Source organism: Papio anubis, chromosome 1, assembly GCF_008728515.1.
Source record: "Papio anubis isolate 15944 chromosome 1, Panubis1.0, whole genome shotgun sequence".
NCBI lineage: Eukaryota > Metazoa > Chordata > Mammalia > Primates > Cercopithecidae > Papio > Papio anubis.
This window is the reverse complement of record NC_044976.1, coordinates 131,947,665-131,955,518: the sequence shown is the minus strand read 5'-3', so window position 1 is coordinate 131,955,518 and position 7,854 is coordinate 131,947,665. Positions and strand designations below refer to the sequence as shown.

At 39.3% G+C, this 7,854-nt stretch overlaps 1 pseudogene across 1 annotated transcript; it reads left to right on the top strand.

Moving 5' to 3' along the window:
* Positions 1-5,408: 5,408 nt before the first annotated feature.
* On the top strand, positions 5,409-6,151 carry LOC101011943 (annotated as a pseudogene). Its single transcript, XR_637099.4, has one exon. The product of XR_637099.4 is annotated as a 60S ribosomal protein L31 pseudogene (transcript).
* The last annotated feature ends 1,703 nt before the right edge of the window (positions 6,152-7,854 follow it).

Sequence of the window (7,854 nt, the reverse complement as noted above, 5' to 3'; positions counted from 1 at the left end):
TGTCATGGGGGGTTGTTATATAGGTTATTTTATCACCCAGGTACTAAGCCTCGGATCTATTAGTTACTTTTCCTGAGTTTGTCTCTCCTCCCACTCTCCACCCTCTGGCAGGCCCCTGTGTGTGTTTTTCCCCTCTCTGTGTCCATGTGTTTTCTTCATTTAGCTCCCACTTATATGTGAAACCTTAGGTATTTGGTTTTTGTTCCAGTGTTAGTTTGCTAAGGATAATGGCTTCCAGCTCCATCTGTGTCCCTGCAAAGGACATGATCTCATTCTTTTTTGTGGCTGTATAGTATACCATGGTGTGTATGTATCACATTTGCTTTATCCAGTCTATCATTGATGGGTGTTTAGGTTGATTCCATGTCTTTGCAATGGTGAATAGTGCTGCAACGAATATACATGAGCATGTGTCTTTATAATAAAAGGATTTCTATTCCTTTGGGCATGTACCCAGTAATGGGATTGCTGAGTCAAATGGTATTTCTGTATTTAGGTATTTGAGGAATCATCACAAATTTTTTCATTATTAGCTGGGCATGGTGGTGTGTGCCTGTGGTCCCAGTTACTTGGGAGGCTGAGGCAGGAGGACAGCTTGAGCCTGGGAGGTCAAGGTAGCAGTGAGCCATGAACCGCCGCACTCTAGCTTGGGCAAGAGAGCAAGACCCCATTTTAATAATAATAATAAATAAAAATATGCCAAGCTCAGTGGCTTATGCCTGTAACTGCAGCACTTTGGGTGGGAGGCTGAGGCAGGAGGGTTGCTTGAGCCCAGTAGTTTGAGGCTAGAGTGAACTATGATTGCACCACTGCACTCCAGCCTATGTGACACAGTGAGACCCTGTCTCAAACACACACACACACACGCATGCACACACACACACACACAGCTTCCAGACTACTGAAAATATGTAATAGAAGTATTTTCCCTATTCCTCCTGCTAAGTACAGCTAAAAACCGTAGATATTATATACAAAACAGAAATAAGAAGGTCTTAAAAATGGAGAAAAGAGAAAAGAAAGCAGATGAGCGAGGGAGTTTGGAACCTGGGGAACAAAATGGTGATGAGTTCCATAGGTTTTTTGTTTCATGTATGCTACACCTGGAGCTGAAAAAGCCAGCAACCCAGAAAATCCAAAGGTATAGAGAAAAAAAGCCTCAGCAAAATCCTTCTCTTCCTCCCCAAAAGACAAGGAAAGGGGCAGCCTAGCATGACTGAAAATATTTAGATAGTAAATGCACTAGTCTAGCAATACAACAGGGGGAAAAAAAAATGTGGCCCCCACCAACACCCACAAAAGCATCAGATAAAGTAGACTTCAGAGCAGAGTGAATTACCAGAGACAGAAAGGGACTTTATTTAATGATAAAAGGGCCAATCCACCAAAAAGATATTCTAAATGTAAATTCACCAAGCGAGAGAGCTACAAAATAGGTGAAGCGAAAGTGATAGCATTAAAAGTAGAACTTGACATATCCACAATTATAGCTGGAAGCTTCAATGCCCCTCTCTCAATAATTAATAGAACAACTAGATGGAAAATCAGCAAAAATACAGAAGAACTCAATGACACCATGAAGCAACAGGATCTAATCAATATTTATATAACACTCCACCCAAAAATAGCAGAACACACATTTTTATCAGGTGCTCACTGACATAAATCATATGCTAAGCCAAAATAAATCCTCAACACATTTAAAAGACTCAACTTTATACAAAGCATGTTTTCCAACCACTATGAAATCAAACTAGAATCAACAGAAAGACAACAGGAACATCTCTAAGTACCTGGAAACCAAACAACATACGTCTACATAATCCTTGGGTCAAAGAGGAAGTCTTGTGCAAATGGTTGAATATATCTAAAATAATTAGAATGTTCTGGTTTCTCTTCAGAATGAATAAATCTTTTGCCTTTTACTAAAATAATTGGAGTTAGATTTCTCACAGTTGGAGAAAGGATTTAAAAGCATGGAGAGAGGCCAGATGCGGTGGCTCACACCTGTAATCCCAGCACTTTGGGAGGCCGAGACGGGCGGATCACGAGGTCAGGAGATCGAGACCATCCTGGCTAACACGGTAAAACCCCGTCTCTACTGAAAATACAAAAAACTAGCCGGGCGCTGTGGTGGGCGCCTGTAGTCCCAGCTACTCGGGAGGCTGAGGCAGGAGAATGGCGTAAACCTGGGAGGCAGAGCTTGCAGTGAGCTGAGATCTGGCCACTGCACTCCAATCTGGGTGACAGAGCGAGACTCTATCTCAAAAAAAAAAAAAAAAAAAAAAAAAAAAAAAAATTTGTGGGACACAATTAAAACAGTACTGGAATGGAAATTTATAGCACTAATTGCATAGAGAAAAATCTCAGATCAATAATCTAAGCTCCCACCTCAAGAATCTAAAAAAAGAAGAGCAAAATAAACCCAAAGCAAGCAGAAGGCAGGCAATAATAAAGATAAGTGCACAAAACAGTGAAACTGAAGACAGAAAAACAATAGAGAAAATAAATAAGAAATCGAGAAAATTGATCTTCATTGAAAAGATAAAATTGACAAACCTCAAGCAAGACTGACAGAGAGAGCGAAGATACAAGTTACCAATAAACCTGCAGATATCAAAAGGAGAATAAGGGAATACTATACTTTTATTTGTTTACTTTTATTATTTTGTATTTACTATTATTATTACTATTTTGAGACAGAGTGTCCCTCTGTCACCCAGGCTGGAGTGCAGTGGCATGATCTTGGCTCACTACAACCTCCGCCTCCCGGGTTCAAGCGATTCTCCTGCCTCAGCCTCCCAAGTAGCAGGAACTACAGGCATGCCCCACCACACCCGGCTAATTTTGGTATTTTCAGTAGGGGCAGGGTTTCACCATGTTAGTCAGGCTGGTCTCAAACTCCTGACCTTAGGTGATCTGCCTGCCTCAGCCTCTGAAAGTGCTAGGATTACAGGAGTGAGCCACTGCTCCTGGCCCATATTTATTTTTTTAAAAATAGAGATGGGAATCTCATTATGTTGCCAAAGCTGGTGTCAGACTCCTGGCCTCAAGCAGTTTTCCCATCTCAGCCTCCCAAATTGCTAAGATTACAGGCATGAGCCACTGTGCCTGGCCTATAATTTTAAACACATAAATGTGCCAACTTAGATGAAATAATTCCTCAAAAACATAAACTGCCACGATTCTTCCAAAATGAAATAGATTGTGGAATAGCTCTATAATTATAAAGGAAATTGAATTCACAATTTTAAAACTCCCCAAAAAGAAATCTCCAGTCATAGATGGTTTTACTGGTGAATTCTGCCAAACATTTGAAGAAGAATTAGCCAATTCTATACAATGTTTCTCAGAATATAGAATAGGAAGGAACACATTCCAATTCATTTTACAAAGTTAGTTTACCCTGATACCAAAGCCAGACAAAGACTACACATTCTTTCTAAGTGCCCATGACACATATACCAAGATAGACATATCACATCTTGGGCTAAAGACAAATACAGGGTTAATACACACACACACACAAGAAAACTACAGACTAATATTTTTCATGACTATAGATGCAAAAATACTAAACAAAATATTAGCAAATAGAATTTAGTAACATATAAAAAGAATTATACACCATGACCAAGTGGGGTTTATTCCTGGAATGCAAGACTGGTTTAATATTTTAAAATCAATCAATGTAATCCACCATGTTAACATACTAAAGGAGAAAAATCACATCAAAAATCATGTCAAACCATAAAAAATCATGTCAATCAATGCAAAAAAAAAAAATCAACAAAATTAACACCTATTCCTGATGAAAAGTCTTTAAAAAATTTTAAAAAAAAACAACAACAAGCAAAAAGGAGAGGGCATAGAGGGAAACTTCCTCAACTTGATAAACAGCATCTACACAGACTTTTGGCTAACACCATACTCAACAATGAAAGACTGCATGCTTTCCCCCTAAAATCAAAACGAAGTAAAGATGTCTGCTAGCACCACTCTTATTCAACATAATGCTGGAAGTTCTAGCCAGTTCAGTAAGATAAGAGAAGAAAATAAAAGGCATATGGGTAGGAAAGAAAGAAAGAAAATGCCCCTGCTTATACATGATGTGATTGTCTACCTAGAAAATCCCGGGAATCCATTAAAAACTCCTAGAACTAATACGTGAGTCTTCAGCAAGGTTGCAACACACATAAACATACAAGATAAAAAATCAATTGTATTTCTACATACTGGCAATGAACATGTGGACTCTGAAATTTAAAACAGTATCATTTACAATTACAATACTAAGAAGAAAAAAGAAATAGATAGGTATAAATCTAACAAAACATGTATAGGTTTTGTATGACAAAAACTACACAACACTGATGAAGGAAAGTTGGTAAAATTCTAAATAAATGGAGAGCCATATCATGTTTATGGATTGGAAAACTTAATATAGTAAAGAAGTCAATTCTGCCCAAACTAATATACACCTTTAACACAATTACTGTCAAAATCCTAGCGTTATTTTTTATTTATTTTTTTTTAGATGGAGTCTCGCTCTGTCGCCCAGGCTGGAGTGCAGTGGTGCGATCTCTGCTCACTGCAAGCTCCGCCTCCCAGGTTCACGCCATTCTCCTGCCTCAGACTGCCGAGTAGCTGGGACTACAGGGGCGCGCCAACACACCCGGCTAATTTTTTGTATTTTTAAGTAGAGACGGGGTTTCATTGTGTTAGCCAGGATGGTCTCGATCTCCCGACCTTGTGATCCGCCCGTCTCGGCCTCCCAAAGTGCTGGGATTACAGGCGTGAGCTACCGCGTCCGGCCTAGCGTGATTTTTTTATAGATATAGACAATATTATTCTTAAATGTATATGGAAAGACAAAGGAATTAGAATAGCTTAAAAATCTCGAAAAATAAGAATGTTGGGAGGAATCAGTCTAACCAATTATAAAACTTACAATGCAGTTAGAATAATCAAGATCGTATGGTATTGGCAGAGTGATAGACACAGAATAATGGGACAGAATAGACAACCAGAAATAGGCCCACATAAATATGCCCAACTGATTGACAAAGGTGCAAAACCAATTCAATGAGGAAAGACGGCCTTTTCAATAAATGATTGTTGGAGCAATCGGTCATCCACAGGAAAAAAAATAAACTTCAACTTAAGTATCATACCTCATAAAAAATAAACTCAAAATGGATCCTGGATTTATTTACTTACTTATGTACATTTTTGAGATAAGGTCTCACTCTGTTGCTCAGGCTGGAGTGCAGTGGTGCAATCATAGCTCACAGCAGCCTCGACCTCCTGTACTTAGGCAACCTTCCCACCTCAGCCTTCCAAGTAGCTGGGACTTCCCACGTAACTTTTTTTTTTTTTTTTTTTTTTTTTTTGTAGAGACTGAGTCTCACTATGTTGTCAGGCTGGTCTCAAACTCCTGGGTTCAAGCAATCCTCCTGCCTTGGCCTCCCAAAGAGCTGGGATTACAGGTGTGAGCCACTGTGCCTGGGAGATCCTGGGTTTAAATGTAGATTGTAAAACTGTAAAACTTAAAAAACAAAAACAAAAAACTGGAGAACATATTTTTGGGGATGTAGGGCTAGCCAAAGAGTTCTTAGACTTGACACCCAAAGCATGATCTATTAAAAGACATAGAGTCTAGGCTTTCCTTCTCCCACAATGCCTCGCGCTCTTCCTTTCCAACTTGGACCCGGCAGAATGACTCCAGCAAAGAAGGATGGCGAAAAGAAAAAGGGCCGTTCTGCCATCAACGAGGTGGTGACCCGAGAATACACCATCAGCATTCACAAGCGTATCCATGGAGTGGGCTTCAAGAAGTGTACCCCTCGGGCACTCAAAGAGATTCGGAAATTTGCCATGAAGGAAATGGGAACTCCAGATGTGCGCATTGATATCAGGCTCCACAAAGCTGTCTGGGCCAGAGGAATAAGGAATGTCCCATACCGAATCCATGTGCGGCTGTCCAGAAAACGTAATGAGGATGAAGATTCACCAAATAAGCTCTATACTTTGGTTACCTATGTACCTGTTATCACTTTCGAAAATCTTCGGACAGTCAATGTGGATGAGAACTAATCGCTGATCGTCAAATACATCAAATGAAGTTATAAAATTGCCTTCAAAAAAAAAAGACATACATTCTCATTGGATATGTAGAAATTATAGATTGAAGTGTTTAATTATTTGGCTGACAACAGTTATAGAAATGTATGTAACAATGTGTTTGATAAGTCTTAAGTAATCTTGTTGAGATACAATTTGTATAATTTAAATTATCGGTTGAAATTGTGGTTTTCAACAGAAATAGAAAAATTAAGGAATATTTCATTCCAGTGGGCACAGGAGTACAGTAAACAGAGAGACTAATGTGGTAGGGAAAATCTATACATATTTTTTGGTATTATTCAAGACTAAGAATATTACAAAGAGAAGAGATTACAATGTACAAGATTGCAAACAAAAGGAGGATGTGATCAAACAATCAAAAACTAATTCTGTGAAAAGACCAATAAAAAAGACTTCTGACAAGTCTAATTAAGATGAACAGAGATATAAAGATATCTCTGTTATTCAACCATTTAACAACATTATTTTTGTCTAATATCTAAGAAGTAACATTGGGATGACCACAAATCTTGGTCATGTTGTTACAGAAAATTGGGTAATAGGGAATTGAGTTTATTTCCCTAAAGAAAGGAATACTAATGAAAAGCAAGCTAATTTTCCTGGAAGATCTTAGAAAAAGTTCAGGAATTAGAGGAATCATGTACAACAAAATACACGGTTAAAGAATGATTCTAAAAGTGAGAGGATAATTGTAAACTCTGTAGAAGAAGAAGTTACATTCTTAGGGCCTCTCTCCTACCCAGGGTGACTGTTTGCAGGTGACTAATTTTTCCCTGTCTTAGTTTAATTCTCAGGAGAAATTGACCCAGCCAGCAGCTGCAAGTGAATTCAGGTGAGCTGAGTGAGTATGAGGTGAGGCATTATGGCCTCCACTGTATCACCTGAAAACCCTTTCTCAGGGTACCCTGGCAAACATGCTGCAGCCACACAAGGAAGAAACCAAGAAATATGAAGACATAAGATTCAGGAAACAGGATTTCATATAAAAGATAGAGAAGTCCTAGGACAACAGCTGTGCAAGAGGCCCAGAGATCAAATGACCAAAAACAGTGTCAAAAAAGGAGGGACATCTTGCTAATGGAAAAAAAAAAAAAAAAAAGGAAGGAAGAGAAACTGAAAAGCTACATGGTGCATTTGACCACATGGAAAATAGTATTAAGTTACTTAGAACAGGGGCCGGGCGCGGTGGCTCAAGCCTGTAATCCCAGCACTTTGGGAGGCCGAGACGGGCGGATCACGAGGTCAGGAGATCGAGACCATCCTGGCTAACACAATGAAACCCCGTCTCTACTAAAAAAATACAAAAAACTAGCCGGGCGAGGTGGCGGGCGCCTGTAGTCCCAGCTACTCGGGAGGCTGAGGCAGGAGAATGGCGGCAACCCGGGAGGCGGAGCTTGCAGTGAGCTGAGATCCGGCCACTGCACTCCAGCCTGGGTGACAGAGCGAGACTCGGCCTCAAAAAAAAAAAAAAAAAAGTTACTTAGAACATTTTTTAAAATCTTTGGAAAAGCTAATAAACACATAGAAAACTAAAAAAAATTACAAAAATGAGGCATTTATTATCTCTAGAGGAAGAAAAGATGGTTCAAGAGGGGAAATATAATCAGACAACACTATTTGTCTCAGTAACAAACAGTAATCATAAATTGTGATAAAGCTATGTTGGAGCACATGGTAGGAAAAGTGGGAAGTGAGTAAGCATGGTAT